This window comes from Tribolium castaneum, chromosome 6, assembly GCF_031307605.1.
Source record: "Tribolium castaneum strain GA2 chromosome 6, icTriCast1.1, whole genome shotgun sequence".
Lineage (NCBI taxonomy): Eukaryota > Metazoa > Arthropoda > Insecta > Coleoptera > Tenebrionidae > Tribolium > Tribolium castaneum.
The window spans coordinates 12,729,131-12,743,153 of NC_087399.1; the positions used below are offsets into that span (position 1 = coordinate 12,729,131).

Here is a 14,023-nt window from a genome sequence, read left to right on the forward strand (position 1 = left end):
TTGCCATTTTATTAATAAGTTTACATTTATTTACTAAATTAGTTAATTTATTTTTTGTATTTTATACTTGTTTTTTATTTTATTTGGACACCAATGTATTGGTTTTGTATAGCAAATTTACAAATTTTACGGTCCTACTCACTTCCATGTTAAATTCACCACAAATTTTTTAACTGATACAAGCGTGGATTCTGTAACTTTTTTAACGGATTGTTAAAATTTAACACAATTTAAAATCTCAAATCTTGGAATTTTATCAGTTATTGCTATAGCAACAACAATTAACAGCTTTTAATTTTTTTTATACCACTCGTTTCAGGTTCTAAATAAAAAAGAGTCTATATTGGAATATCCTTTAATGGCGTTTCAAGGGTATAATTTCCCTTTTCTTCAGATTAAACAAGTCTACAAACAATAATGTAACTAACAAATATCTCAATATATACTCTTTTTTATTTAGAACCATTTTCATATACCGATTTTTTTCTAGTTAAAGTTAAAATTGGTTTATTACTTGTTTCAAACCTATAGAAATGTCGCATTTCCTCTTTTGTTATAAATTAGATATTCATGCACTTCAAAAAATAAATAGCTAATGTAGTTTAAAGTTTTAATGAGATCTAATCAATAATAACTATTTTACATTTTTATCGACCTTATTAAAAAATTGGTAAAACGCAATGTTGGCATTTCGACAGTTTTGAAACAGCTGTACATGAAAAAACTTTGTGTCGCTCTACTAAATGGATCCATTGCATCTAATTTTTCGAAAAATCTGTATGCGAGAACTTCACCCAATTTGTAACCGCGAAAAAGAAATTATACAATCACAAGTGAACAGTGAAACCCAAGTTAGTATAATCTGTGTATATAAGTTGGTTGTCTGAATGTTAATCGTCAACATCCACCTGACCATACTGGCTCATGTTAGCGTTTCCACGTGGTTGTAGAGTTTAGTACTTTATTTTTCATTTTCCGTTCTTTGTATTAGTGTGTTTTCCCGACACTTTTGGACAATTGTGAACCTATGGTTGACGTTTCATCTTTGGTTGTACAAAAGTGAATTTGGTGACTTTGGTTGGCAGTACATGTCATTTTATTTTGGAGCAAATTTAAAACTCATGGGTGGTGTTATTTCTCCCGCTGCGCATGCGGTTACCTTATTTTTTCCTTGATTCAATGGGTCCATTGTTACACTGGGGAAGAAAACAATTTTATTATCGAAACTTCTAACCTTTCCGAATTGGAGAATTATTAATAAATGGAGAAGGGTAATTTTCGACGTCTGAATGTCTGTCATAATTTCTACAAAGCTGCATTTCTAACTTTACTTGAGAAGAAGGCAACTAGATGAAAATCGTTTTAATACTCTTTATGTTATGATTATGATTTTTTTTTGAAAAAAAAAAACTTGAATGATTTTCAAGCTGAAACTTACGCAAAACCTTTCCTCTGAGTGCCCCAGTGACCGTACACAATAAATTTTCATGTGCAAATTGAAAATAACGATAAAAAAACTATTTTATTTTTACTCACTTTTAACTTGAATCGCCATATTTGTTGACGTTGAGGGTTACAACGTTCGCCACCAAGGTTTGCATGCGTTGCGTATGCTTGATTCTGATTGGATGTTTTTGTTTAACTTCAACAGCTAAGCATCGCACCTGCGTATTTGTTATGACTATAACACCTTCGGGTATTCCCAGAATTAATTTAAATGACATATTATACCTTTTTACTTAAAACGTAGGTGTATTTTTTTATATTTAGCAATTTGAATTTATGCTCTGATTCGCTGATTGACGAAAGTGGGGGTGCGTAGTTGCCTTTCCGCATTTCCCTTCATGCAATTCACCATCACTATTTTACTTGATAGTGGTGGAGAAAGTATCTTCTTGTGCTACGTTTCGAGTTCTACGTTTTCGAGTTTAATTGGTCGTGGGGTATGTTTTCCTTTACTGGCCAGCAAGTGTACGTATTTTGTTTATATTTGCAAAGCAAAATACAATAAAAAATGAAGTCAATGTTATTCAAGGTCATATATTTCAAAATAGGCATTTGCACAAACTTTCAATATTATATCTGCAATCTAGAGTCTTTTTAAAGCAAAATGCAAAGAAAATTTCAAGAATTCCAGAAGTAGCTAAAGTAAACATTTACCAAATTAACACTTTGCTTCGTAAGGAAGTCAATAACTAATTTTGAACTCTGGGTTTCTTGTGTTTGGTTAAGACAGTTTCTACAAATAATTAAATAGTGGAGGGTGAAAATTTACTGAATAAACAAAAATTAAAATCTACACTGCCGCTCAAAAAAAACCGTACACTTTTTTTTTAATTTGAAGTACTTAATTAATTTTTTGTGTGAATTTTACTCAATCAATCAATTAACTAGTGTCTTAACAGGGTTTAGAAGAAAAAACTACTAATTATATTGTATTTTTTGAGGCTACAACAGCCTTAAGTCGTTTTCTTGTACTTTGGGATAAAATACATTTCAATTATTTCAATTATCACGTTGTTTTTGGTCTAAATTATGTTTTGTTATTCAAAACTGCTTATTAGATAATAATTTGATTTATTTGTATAAGATGCTACCAGAAATTTCTGTAAAAATTGTTGCTCTAAGCAATGATGGCCGAAGTGTTGGATATAGTGTATAACACCATAATACTGCGAAGAAATCTGCAGGACGTACATTTACGGTTTTATAAAACATAGGGATTTACGAAAAAGGCCGGATCTGGTCGTGGGAGCTTAACAACTACTCGAGATGATCTGTTTTGTGAGATTGTAGATTGTCATCAATTATCCTTACTGGACGATTAGCAGACGTTTGTACTCTTTACAGATTTAGTCTAGATTTAGTCCATCATCAGACCGTCGGGAAAAAGTGTGACAAAGACCAAACGAGCGATTCAGTCAATGCTGCTTCTTATCACCCAGCGCGAGATTTAAAAAAACAGTAATGTTGCAGTTACTGATCTGAGCTGGTATATCCTTAGAAGCCTTTACTGATTTGATGTTTGTTGAAAACAGGATAATAACAGCACATATGTACTTCCTCGATTCAGTAGAATGACATATGGTTTTCAATCTACCACTCATTGTCGTAAATAATCTTTTTGTGGATGGTAACGCTCGCCATCACATTGTTGCCGCATATTGGAACAAGTTAATGTAGGACGTCTTTCGTACTCAGCTAATAGTTTTGAATTGAATCCGATAGAACAGGTTTGGGAATTTCTTGGCAAAAGAGTGGAACGTCGCCAACCCATACTGGAGACGTTAAATAACTTAAGAGCGGCACTGAAGGAAGAATGTTCAAATTCTTCAAGAATACGTTGCCACACTCATTCAAAGCATGCCAAATCGTTTAAATGACGTTGTAAGAGCACTTGGTTGTAACACCTGTTAATAATCTTAAATTAGTAAATTTTTACGTTTTTTTTAAATGTTAATGTCTTCTTGTTTTGGTAAGTTTTTGTTGTTTTATTTTGTTTTTTCACTGCGAAGATGTCGTTTCTTGGTAAAACATAATACATATAACAGTTTAAAAAAAATATGTACCACAACAGAAATTTTAGAGGTGTCCGGATTTTTTACTTAACAAATTTTGTCGAGAAGGTTTAGAATCACTGATAGTTGATACTATGAGTAATAATTTATTTAGGACATTTGTAGATTTTAGATTTTGTGAACAAAATAGCTTTCGAATTTTAGATTATTTGTAAAAAAGGTTTAATTAAAGAAAAGTTCAAAAAACTTCAAGCCCACATGCGTTTTTATAAACACAAATAAAGAGAATTATTTATTTGAAAAAATAAAAGTGTAATTCAGGTGTAATTCAATCTGACTATATCCAGATGGGGAAAATGAGAAGTATGATTGAGAAAAAAAAATTACTTCAAAATCTACAGCAGTTTCATTTCCTTTGCGTCCACTTCTTAGTGTAATTTGTGTGCAATGTCATGAAAGAAAACAAGGGGTAATGTTATTCCCATCGAGGTTTGTATATCCTTTTATTCACAATCTGCTTTGTTTGTAAATACAAAATTTTGAGAACGGTCCAGACTGCGAAACCCTTACCATTTTGCCAGCTGCTCAACATTTTTACAACCTTGTCTAATAAATCTCTCATAAAGTGATTAGGAAGTGAAAATCGTAAAATGGAAATGTCTTTTGGGCTATATTAGACAAATTTGACAAATTTGAAAATAATGCGATGAAAAAAATAAAATTGGTTTTAATTATGTAGTAATTTCAAAATTTGTTTGTAAATAATTGGTTAATAATCTCAACTAATAAAGGAGCATTTGCTATCGCTCGTTAATACTTTAAACAATATATAGTACAATTTTTTAAATAATCAACTGTCAGTGTCAAAATTCTGTTAAAGACCAGACTGTATCGTCCTAAAAGTTCATGTTCAACTACTTTTGAAACTGGCCGTATTCTATATTTGACATTTTGACCACCAGATTTGGCATTTTTTAAATTGGACGTTACAGTGTTAATCGTTAATTCGTTAGTCTAAAGATGGTATAAATTAACTAGATGTGTTGTTGTACGTGTTTTAAACTAGAGACAACTTAAAAAATTTGGAAATTGAATTTTCCAGGTGAAAAATTACACCAACCATAATTCAAAAAAATTACAATTCATGATAATGCCAACCTGACGGCTCTTAGACAGTTGATTATAAAAAAAATCGACTATATATTATTAATGGCTTTCATTAACAAATTAATCTATTAAATAACTACAATTACAAATTTAATTTACTCATTTAAATCCATTTGTAATAATAATGCTCCAAAATGGTCATTACTCATTAGTAAGTTACTTGGACTATCTTTGGTAATCAATCAAATTGGTATAGCATGCATATTATTTATCATTAATTATTATATAGTTACTATTAATTTATTACATAAATTCTGTTTGTACTATAATTACGATTAAAAATAAAAAAATGATTAATATTATATTTTGATTTTTAAAACAACCTATTGTTATTAAAATTGGTATAAAAGCAATCATAAAATTACTTTAATACCACTTCTCTTCTTGTTGCAACAAAATGCGTTCGATTTTGTGGTGTACCTTAGTTAATAGTTTATGTGTGATTGGTTTAATGCCACGGTCAGACCCTGAAAATGTAAAATCTCTCTACACTTGTGTTGACAATATTTTAAATACAGTGAACAGAAAGAAAATTATTTACGCCGTTAATTTAACAAACCAGATAAAACATCCCATCATTAATATTAATCCAACCAAACAATTCACATTATGGTTTCAGTATGAAAAGAGCGATGTTTGTATCATTAATTTGACTGAAGGCAATTTGCATTTGACTCTTATTAAGTTGTTTAAGAACCCCAACATTAATCCTCGTGGAGTGTTTCTTGTTATAGTTAGTGATGTGGATCGGGCTTTATTTGTTGCAGCTTCAATTTTCTACATTACTAATTTAATCGTTATTGAGACGAATACGGGAACTGATATTAAACTCTATGGTTATAAACCTTATTTGCAACAAAATGTTAATAACCCTTTAACTAGTTTTTATAATGTTGCGACCTGTCGAAATGGCACTCTAAACCATGCCATTAGCTGGTCACATGACGCACCAAGTCTTTGGAAAAACACAACAATTAATATTTTGAATAATGTTTCACCACCATACACCATATGCCATAATTGTACGAAAGATCGAGGAATAGAATTTGATATTTTTGATATAATCGTCGAAAAATTACAATTCGTCCCGAATTTTACTAGAAATGGTGAATTTGTAGTTTGGGGTGACAAAATCAACGGAACTTATGATTCAATTTTGGGCGATTTAGAGATGCGAAAAGGGGAAATGGTGATTGGAGCTTTTCACTTGAAATCGGAAGAACACATTGATTTTGATATGACTTTTACACACATGGAAGATGCCACGTATTGGTTGGTACCGAAAGCAAGACCTTTGCCTTTGTGGAAACGACTGAATTTAATTTTCAGTTTAGAAGTTTATTTCTTGCTACTAATTTCCATAATAACGACAATGATAGTTTGCCATGTTTTGTATAAACAATCCTTCTCGTCTGCCTTAGTTATGCTCTACCAAATTTTACTAGAATGTAGCTTGAATCGAATGCCAACATTTAAAACACTTATTATAACATGGATTGGATTTTGCCTTGTAGTTTCAACAGTATTTAAAAGCAAATTAATGAATGTGATGACCGAAAATATCTACGAACACCAAATTGAAAGCTTAAGTGAAATTGTTAGATCAAATTTAATGATAACTATTGACCACTTCATTGCAACGTTTTATTATCATCACACAAACCCTGACGAAGAATTTGTAGTCAAAAATTATGTTTATTGTGGAGACCACTTTGGTTGTGTGAGAAGAACAGCTTTTGAACAAGATACTGTGACAGTTGATTTCGCAAGAAGTTATCAATACACAGCTTTGTTCATGGATTCTGAAGGAAATCTCCTTTTGCATTTATGCAAAACTCCGATTTTTCCTGTGCAGATGCATTTGTTTTTCGTAAAAGGTTATCCGCTTTTTCCACAGATTGATGAGCTGCTGATTAGAATTAAGTCTAGCGGTTTTATACAATATCATTACAATAAAGTGGCTTACTATACACAAATAGCACTAAATAGGAAAAAGCATAATCTGGCAGCACAAGTTCTCAGTGTAAAACATTTACAAATTGCATTTGTCATCTTTGGTATTGGAATTTTACTATCGTTTGTGGCATTTCTTGCAGAATATTTTATCAATAAATTATCAGTTAGTGTCTAAATTTATTGTTTCTTTTCGACGCGAAATCTTATTAGGTCTAAACGAGTTTGAATTAAAATTCCAAGATTTCAAGAAACATAAATTACAGCGAATAGTTCGCTCGTAATTGGTATAAGGGTGAAGTATTAACTAATTTATTTGTCTGAACAGAAACGTCGGCTGAAGTTTTTAGATCCAGATTAATGTCAAAAGAAGTTATCTGATAAAATTGCAAACTTGGTATGAGGTGACAACAGTAAAAGGATAATAAATAATTTGTGACACAGAACTGTAATCGACTTTTGCTCTGCATCCACTGGACGAATATTTAATTCATTTTTAAACTGTCTCATGTAGAAACTCACCTAAAAAAGTACTTAGTGTTGCATCTAAACCGTACAATTATTGTGGGTTGCATAACTGTAACGACTGCATTGTGTTTTTACATTACAATATGTAATACAGGGACACTGGCACAAAAACTCTTAAAAATTACTAAATACACAGAAATCAGGATTTACAGTTTTTTCTCTTGAACTCAAAGAAAGACCACAATAAGCGATGCCTATGCGTAGGTACAATCACGAACAAAATGAATGACACTCCTGCCTTAAATCTTTCAAATGTTATAGGCAGTGACAGTGACGTCTAGTGCGCTAATAATTAGGTGGTGCACTCAGGACCGAAGTTGAACAATGTATTAGGTATTATTTTGCCATCTCCTGAATTTCACCGAATGTCCTTCCGCAGACGCGCGTGCAATTTATTAATAAATTATAAACATACGGATTTTTTTGACACTTTCTCATAGTGGTCAATAATAGAGTTTCTATACTTAGGTATGTAGAATCGACTAAAGTAGCAATATTTGATGTGATGTTCCCAGTAATGCCAGATTACTGAATTTACTGAAAGCGGAATTAAAATTTAATTCTGATATTAAAAAGTTGCCATTTAAAATGCATTAAGAAAATAAATGTCAAGTTTATCTACAATTAAAATCTGATTTGCAATTAAACTCGCCCGCACAAATGTATGGATGGCTAACACAAAGTTATAGCCGTCCGCACAAATGTGCAGACGGCTAACCACGGCTATTTTAAATTATTTATTAATTCTGGTGCAATTTTGTGAAGTGCGCCACAGCCTTGCTTCAAGACACGCATTGAAAATTAGTGTTAAATCTAGATTTACCAAATCTCTTAACATGACAAAAACGTTTTGCCGGTGTTCTTAATATAATATAATAATACAAAATATTGTATACAGGATGCTCAAAAAATGGCGCACCAACTCAATGGAGTGTGGTAAAGAATTGCTTACATATAAAGGTAAAAATAGTAAAAAAATTCTTTGCATTAAAGTTATTGATAAACAACGAATTTTAAATAAATGATATGTGGCAACATTGTCTAACAGTCGTGATCGCAATAAAATTTGATCAACAATAAAAATAAATTATTTTTGAAACGGTTTCCTAGGAAATAACTCCCAGCGTTGGCACATCTACAAACTGTGATTTTTTTGATGAATTTTAATTTTTTAAATTAAAAAAACTGCTAAAGTCTTATGGGAAATTTAAAAATAGTTATTCATCGTTGTGTTAGGGAACGATTACTTAGTGTGAAACATAGAAACATTAAAAAATAATGAAAACTGAAGAAGTTAACAAAATAAGTTTGTAGCTCCAGATTTTTTTAAATATGACTTTAGGAATTTTTTCAAGATTTTTCCCGTGATCTACACATGCTTCTCAACAACGTACCACTGAGTTGGTGCGCCATTTTTTGAGCATCCTGTATATACAGGATGATTCAGATAAGATAAAGAGCCTGACGATCTGTCGATGCAACCCAAAAAACAAATTTCATTTACGTCTTGATCAAATTTTAATTACGATTTGCATTTGCAATCCAAGTTATCTTATGTTGCTGACAGTGCTTGACAAGCTTTAACATCGGTACTGCTCATACTGCTCATTATTGTCACATTGCATCCTGCATTGCTGTGGCTGCAATGAATTTGTTTGCACAACGTTTAATGATTAGACAACATCCTAGTGGCATGCTTTTTAAACGTCCTGAGCGGGAAATTAGAAGAAATTGTCCTCTTTGCGAAAGAAGAAGATACACTGCCTGGACTTTGTAAAATAAAGTTTGTCTAATAGCTAACATAACACAGAACCAACAGACATCAACCAGATTTCAGTTTGTTGTATTCTGAGGGAAAATAAATTTCATCACTATCATGTGCAGCTAGTACGAGAACTAGCGATTGTTTTAAATTCTCAGCAAGCGTAGAAATATTTTTCTAAGGTTGGCCTCAGGTCCTGTCAGGTACTGTCTTTATGACATTGTCTTGTCAAAAATTCGCTGTGTTGTCAGTTCTACTACTTATTAATTTAAAATGTCGAAAATAATTTCTGTTGATAAGAAAGTGTGCATCAAAAGATGCTTTGAAGGATGCAAGAAAGACAGACCCGACTTTTTAACTAATGATAATGAGTAGAATAACAATAAAAACGTATTTAATTATTTATTTAAAAAACAAAGCAAACTGACAACAGTCCTTGGTTGTAATATATAAAAATAAAAAATATTAAGTTTTACCAAATTTTATGTGGTGCACACGCACCATAGCACGAGTTGCCACTGGTTATAGGTAATGTATAGATTTGGCTAGTTTATAAACTAGCTGGGTATTTTGTAAAATAATCTGTTTAAATTTATGGACCTAAAATATTTTATCCGGCCCAGTTGATAGGGGTGTCATTCTTTTTGATCATCGGTGATAGATTAGAAGAGAGTGAGCAGTGGCGTAGCAAAAAGTTTGTTCTGTGGTAAAGAGGATTGTTGATGTAAAATTTTTTCCTCCCTATATTCACTATCATTAGCTGTTTCAAAACAATAAAAAGGCGTTCATTAAACTTGATACATAATATCGAGTGATTCAAAAATATGTGGCATAATTTTAACCACGAATACCCCTCTAAAAATGAAAATAGTAGGGATAGTATTTACTGACCCACCTCAAAAAATAGGAAAATTACAATTTTTCAAAAATTGGTATGGAAAAATGGTTTTTTGAAAATATTTTTGTTACGTTCATGCGATTATTATGAAATTTTGCATGCCAAGAGACCATAGACGCCCTTTGATATGGTGTCAATGGAAATCTTGTAAAAGCTATACATTTCCGGTGACAAGGGAGCCCTTCCAGTTTTTAGGTATAACTCAATTTTTCGGCCTATAAACACGTATTTTTGATATCAAAAATCAAAAGCCCAATTATTTTTTAATAAAAAAGGTACTCTTGCTTCATGTCGTCAAACTGTACCGTTCTCTAGTTATTTGGGATTAAACTAAACTCTACACTGCACTGCAGAATAGAAAAGTATAAATTTTGAGCGTACTATTACCTTGGAAACTGTCGACTAAGAATGATCAGGTGATCAGGGCATCATTTCCAAATACTAAAAGAATTTTTTTATTGTTATGACTTTATGATTTGTTTTTCGCGCTTACGAAAAATAGCACAGGCGCCAGCTAGCGCGCTAGCGGCATTTGTTGCTTTCATGCTTATTGTTGTTGAAGTTCTTGTAATTTTTAAAAATGTAAATAAACATTAAACCGTGCGTTATTCTTTGCAGGTTTCAACAACCTGTGGATTAAATTACCTTCTTATTAAAGAAAAATTGCAATAATGGTACTATAAATGGTTGATAAGATTTTATTTTGTGATTTGTTACAGTTGAGGTTATGTTCTTGGTGTCTGATCGTTTTAATCCTTTATTTAGGTTATAGATAGTTTTATAATGCAAGTATTGAAATATTGATAAAAACAGCGATTTGGAGGGAAAATCGTTTTCTGGTGGTGTGGCATCAGATCAAGTTGTGATGCCGGGACGGCTACCGCTAGCTCATGCATTATTTCTTCCAACACATAATCGTGTCTTTAACTATTATCATCAAGAAATAATCAAACTTTACTTTAGATTAAATGAAATTGACATCAAATGTGACAGCAATGACAGCTGTGTCATTCTTAGTCGACAGTTTCCAAGGTAATGGCATGCTCAAAATTTATACTTTTTTATTCTGCACTGCGGTGTAGAGTTTAGTTTAATCCCAAATAACTCGAGAACGGTACATTTTGGCGATATGAAGCAAGAGTTCCTTTTTTATTAAAAAATAATTGAGCTTTTGATTTTTGGTATCAAAAATACCTGTTTATAGGCCGAAAAATTGAGTTATCACCTAAAAACTGGAAGGGCCCCCTTGTCACCGGAAATGTATAGCTTTTACAAGATTTCCATTTACACCATATCAAAGAGCGTCTTTGTGTTTCTTGACATGCAAAATTTCATAATAATCGCATGAACGGTAACAAAAATATTTTCAAAAAACCATTTTTCCATACCAATTTTTGAAAAATTGTAATTTTCCTATTTTTTGTGGTGGGTCAGTAAATATTATCCTATTTATTCTTAATTGTAGAGGGGTATTCGTGGTTAAAATTATGCCACATATTTTTGAATCACCCGATATACTATGGTTTACTAACTCGCTGGAACACAGTGAGCATTTTTATTTACCTGTATAGAACATCACTTATCAACTCATCAGTCATCATCATCACTCAATAGTTTTAAGAAGTTTCATTTTATGCATAAATAGCTATGTGTAGGTTTTGTATGCCGCCTGTATCAGAACTCACTCCCCACCGGAAATGTGCGTATAGTTTAAGCAATTCTGAAGCTAAAGTTCCTTTACAAAAAATTCTAACTCAACTAACTAACTGCGTTTGGGAGATAAAAACGTTTAAAAATATCCAATCACAAAAGGCCTTGCTTTGGAGGACTAGGGGAACAAAACACGTTGCTAGGAAAACAAAAAATAGGTAGAACGGACAATAAAAGTAGACACTTGAATTATTTTTAATTCCTTAGTTACGCATCTACTATATGCACTACACCTGGAAGAGAGCTTCTGGGATTGGTCATTTTTAACCCTCTGTATCTCACAAACTAAGAATAAAAGACCTACTTTTTTTGCATTTTTGCCATCTCTATTGCTGTTACCACTAGTATTTTCCGGTGGGGAGTGAGTTCTGATACACCCTGTATGTCGTAGGCTAATTGTAAAATCAGGCGTATTATAACAAGCCTAGTCATATTGTAAACACCTGGGCAAATTAAAAATGGATGAATAAATGCAGGATTTTTACAATGCGACTAAAAATTTTAGGCGTATTATAAAACGCCTAACAAGTTTTCGTCTTAATGTAAAATGGTTTTTGATATTGTTCACTTAAAAATGACTGATACATTTAGTCGTTTTGTCAAACATTTTATAAAATTCCACCTTCTATTGTACTTAGATAGTATTTCAATAAAAAAAAAACAAATTGCACCCCAAATTTAAATTTATTTGTCGAAAAAAATCCTTTTGTATCTCTAGAACTGTAAACATTCTGATAAGGCAAGTTGTTAACTTCACTTATTTTGAGTTTTGCTATCACTGATATCGTGATATCACCCTCTCAAATACCTACTTTCACTACTATCAATTCACCCTGTAGTATTTTGAGGTTAATTTTTTTTCTATACTTATCATTTATTACTTCTTGTTGGATTTTCTTGGTGTGGAAAATAAATAAAACAAAGTTTAAAAACCCGACACACCAAACTTTTATTTGAAACAATACGCGTTTCAACCACGAAACGCGTAGTGTTTCAGATAAAGGTTTGGTGTGTCGGGTTTTTAAACTTTGTTATATTTATCATTTATCACCGGACATTTTTTTTGGTTCATGATAGTACAACCCTTTATTAATGAAGACATTCCTTTATGTGTCTTTCAGCATTTTAAAACGATAATTTATAATATAAATTTAATGTTCAAAGCATAAATTTCACTAGTACTAATTTGCGCATTATAATACACCTAAATAATGCAGGTTCGTTTCAGTCGTATCGTAAAAGAACCATAAATATTTTATAAAAAGACGAAAACTGGTTAGACGTTTTATAATACTCCTAAAATTTTCAGTCGCACTATAAAAAACCGACATTTATTCATTCATTTACAATTTGCCCAGTCGTTTACAATATTACTAGGCTTTTTATAATACGTCTAATTTCACTATTAGCCAACGACATATACATAGATTCAAATAGGTACATTTTTCTGTGGATTTTTCTAGTTATTATGTAATACTTTCATACAACGCAAAAATTGCCAATGTGACCTCAGTTTTCCATGAACGAAATACGCATCAAGTGTTTACTCGTGCACTGAAACCACTTAGCGTTGGAGTACTACTAATTATTACGTAAAACCAAGTATAAAATACATTATTCCTAAGGATAAGTACTCATCTGAGTCAAAGATAAATTTTGCGTTTTGGGTTGGTTTGTGAAGTGTCAATGATATCCAATTGAAAACAGTATTCATTCGTTACAATATTAAAACCTTTTAACAATGATAAAGAATAATGTTAATGAAATTACGTCTGATTTTAGTTTAGAAATCTGAAGAAGTTATAGAAATTTTAGATCTAAGAATCATCTTGGAGTTTTGAAGATTTGCATTCTCATTTAGAGGTTTACAATTTTTAACATAATCATGATCTCTAAAACTGTCAATCGGCAAGCACCGAACGTCAAAACCGGTTTGCTGTGGACTTGCCGCTCGGCCAAAAGTTACATGTAAAAAAAGTCGATCATGCCGATTAAGCTTGCCAATCGGGCTTGCCGATCGGCATAGTATTGACGCAGTTTAAGAATCTGCTTTTTTAAGAATGTAGAATTTTTAAATTACCTCCACTCAGGATCCTACAGGTAATTCAAAAGTGATGAACTAAGTCTTAAATGGTGATAAGACTGATAGGAGTTAAGCATAATAAGCCATAATAAGCATATATGAAGTCAGATTTTTCTTCCAAGCAACTTAAGTATTATTATAAATATTTTTTTTGTTTTCCATAATCACTATCATAGATATTATTCTTCAAGATACTAATTGGTGATTTTTTTCAATTTTCAATTTCAATTATCTGTTTAACGTTGTAAGATCTACCGTTTCCGCTAGCTAAACTAAAAAAATATGTTATCAAATGCCAAAATATAATAACCTAAAAATCTAAGTTTGAAGAGCTATATCTCGTGAAAAAAGACTCAAACAATTTTTTGTCATAAGAACTTTTAACTCAGTTAGATGCCATTTTT

At 31.7% G+C, this 14,023-nt stretch overlaps 1 long non-coding RNA gene across 1 annotated transcript; it reads left to right on the forward strand.

The window, feature by feature from the left end:
- The first annotated feature begins 10,353 nt into the window (after positions 1 to 10,353).
- On the forward strand, positions 10,354 to 12,152 carry LOC135266503 (uncharacterized). Its single transcript, XR_010334600.1, has 3 exons — positions 10,354 to 10,393; positions 10,445 to 10,544; positions 10,599 to 12,152. It is a non-coding gene; the product is annotated as an uncharacterized LOC135266503 (long non-coding RNA).
- The last annotated feature ends 1,871 nt before the right edge of the window (positions 12,153 to 14,023 follow it).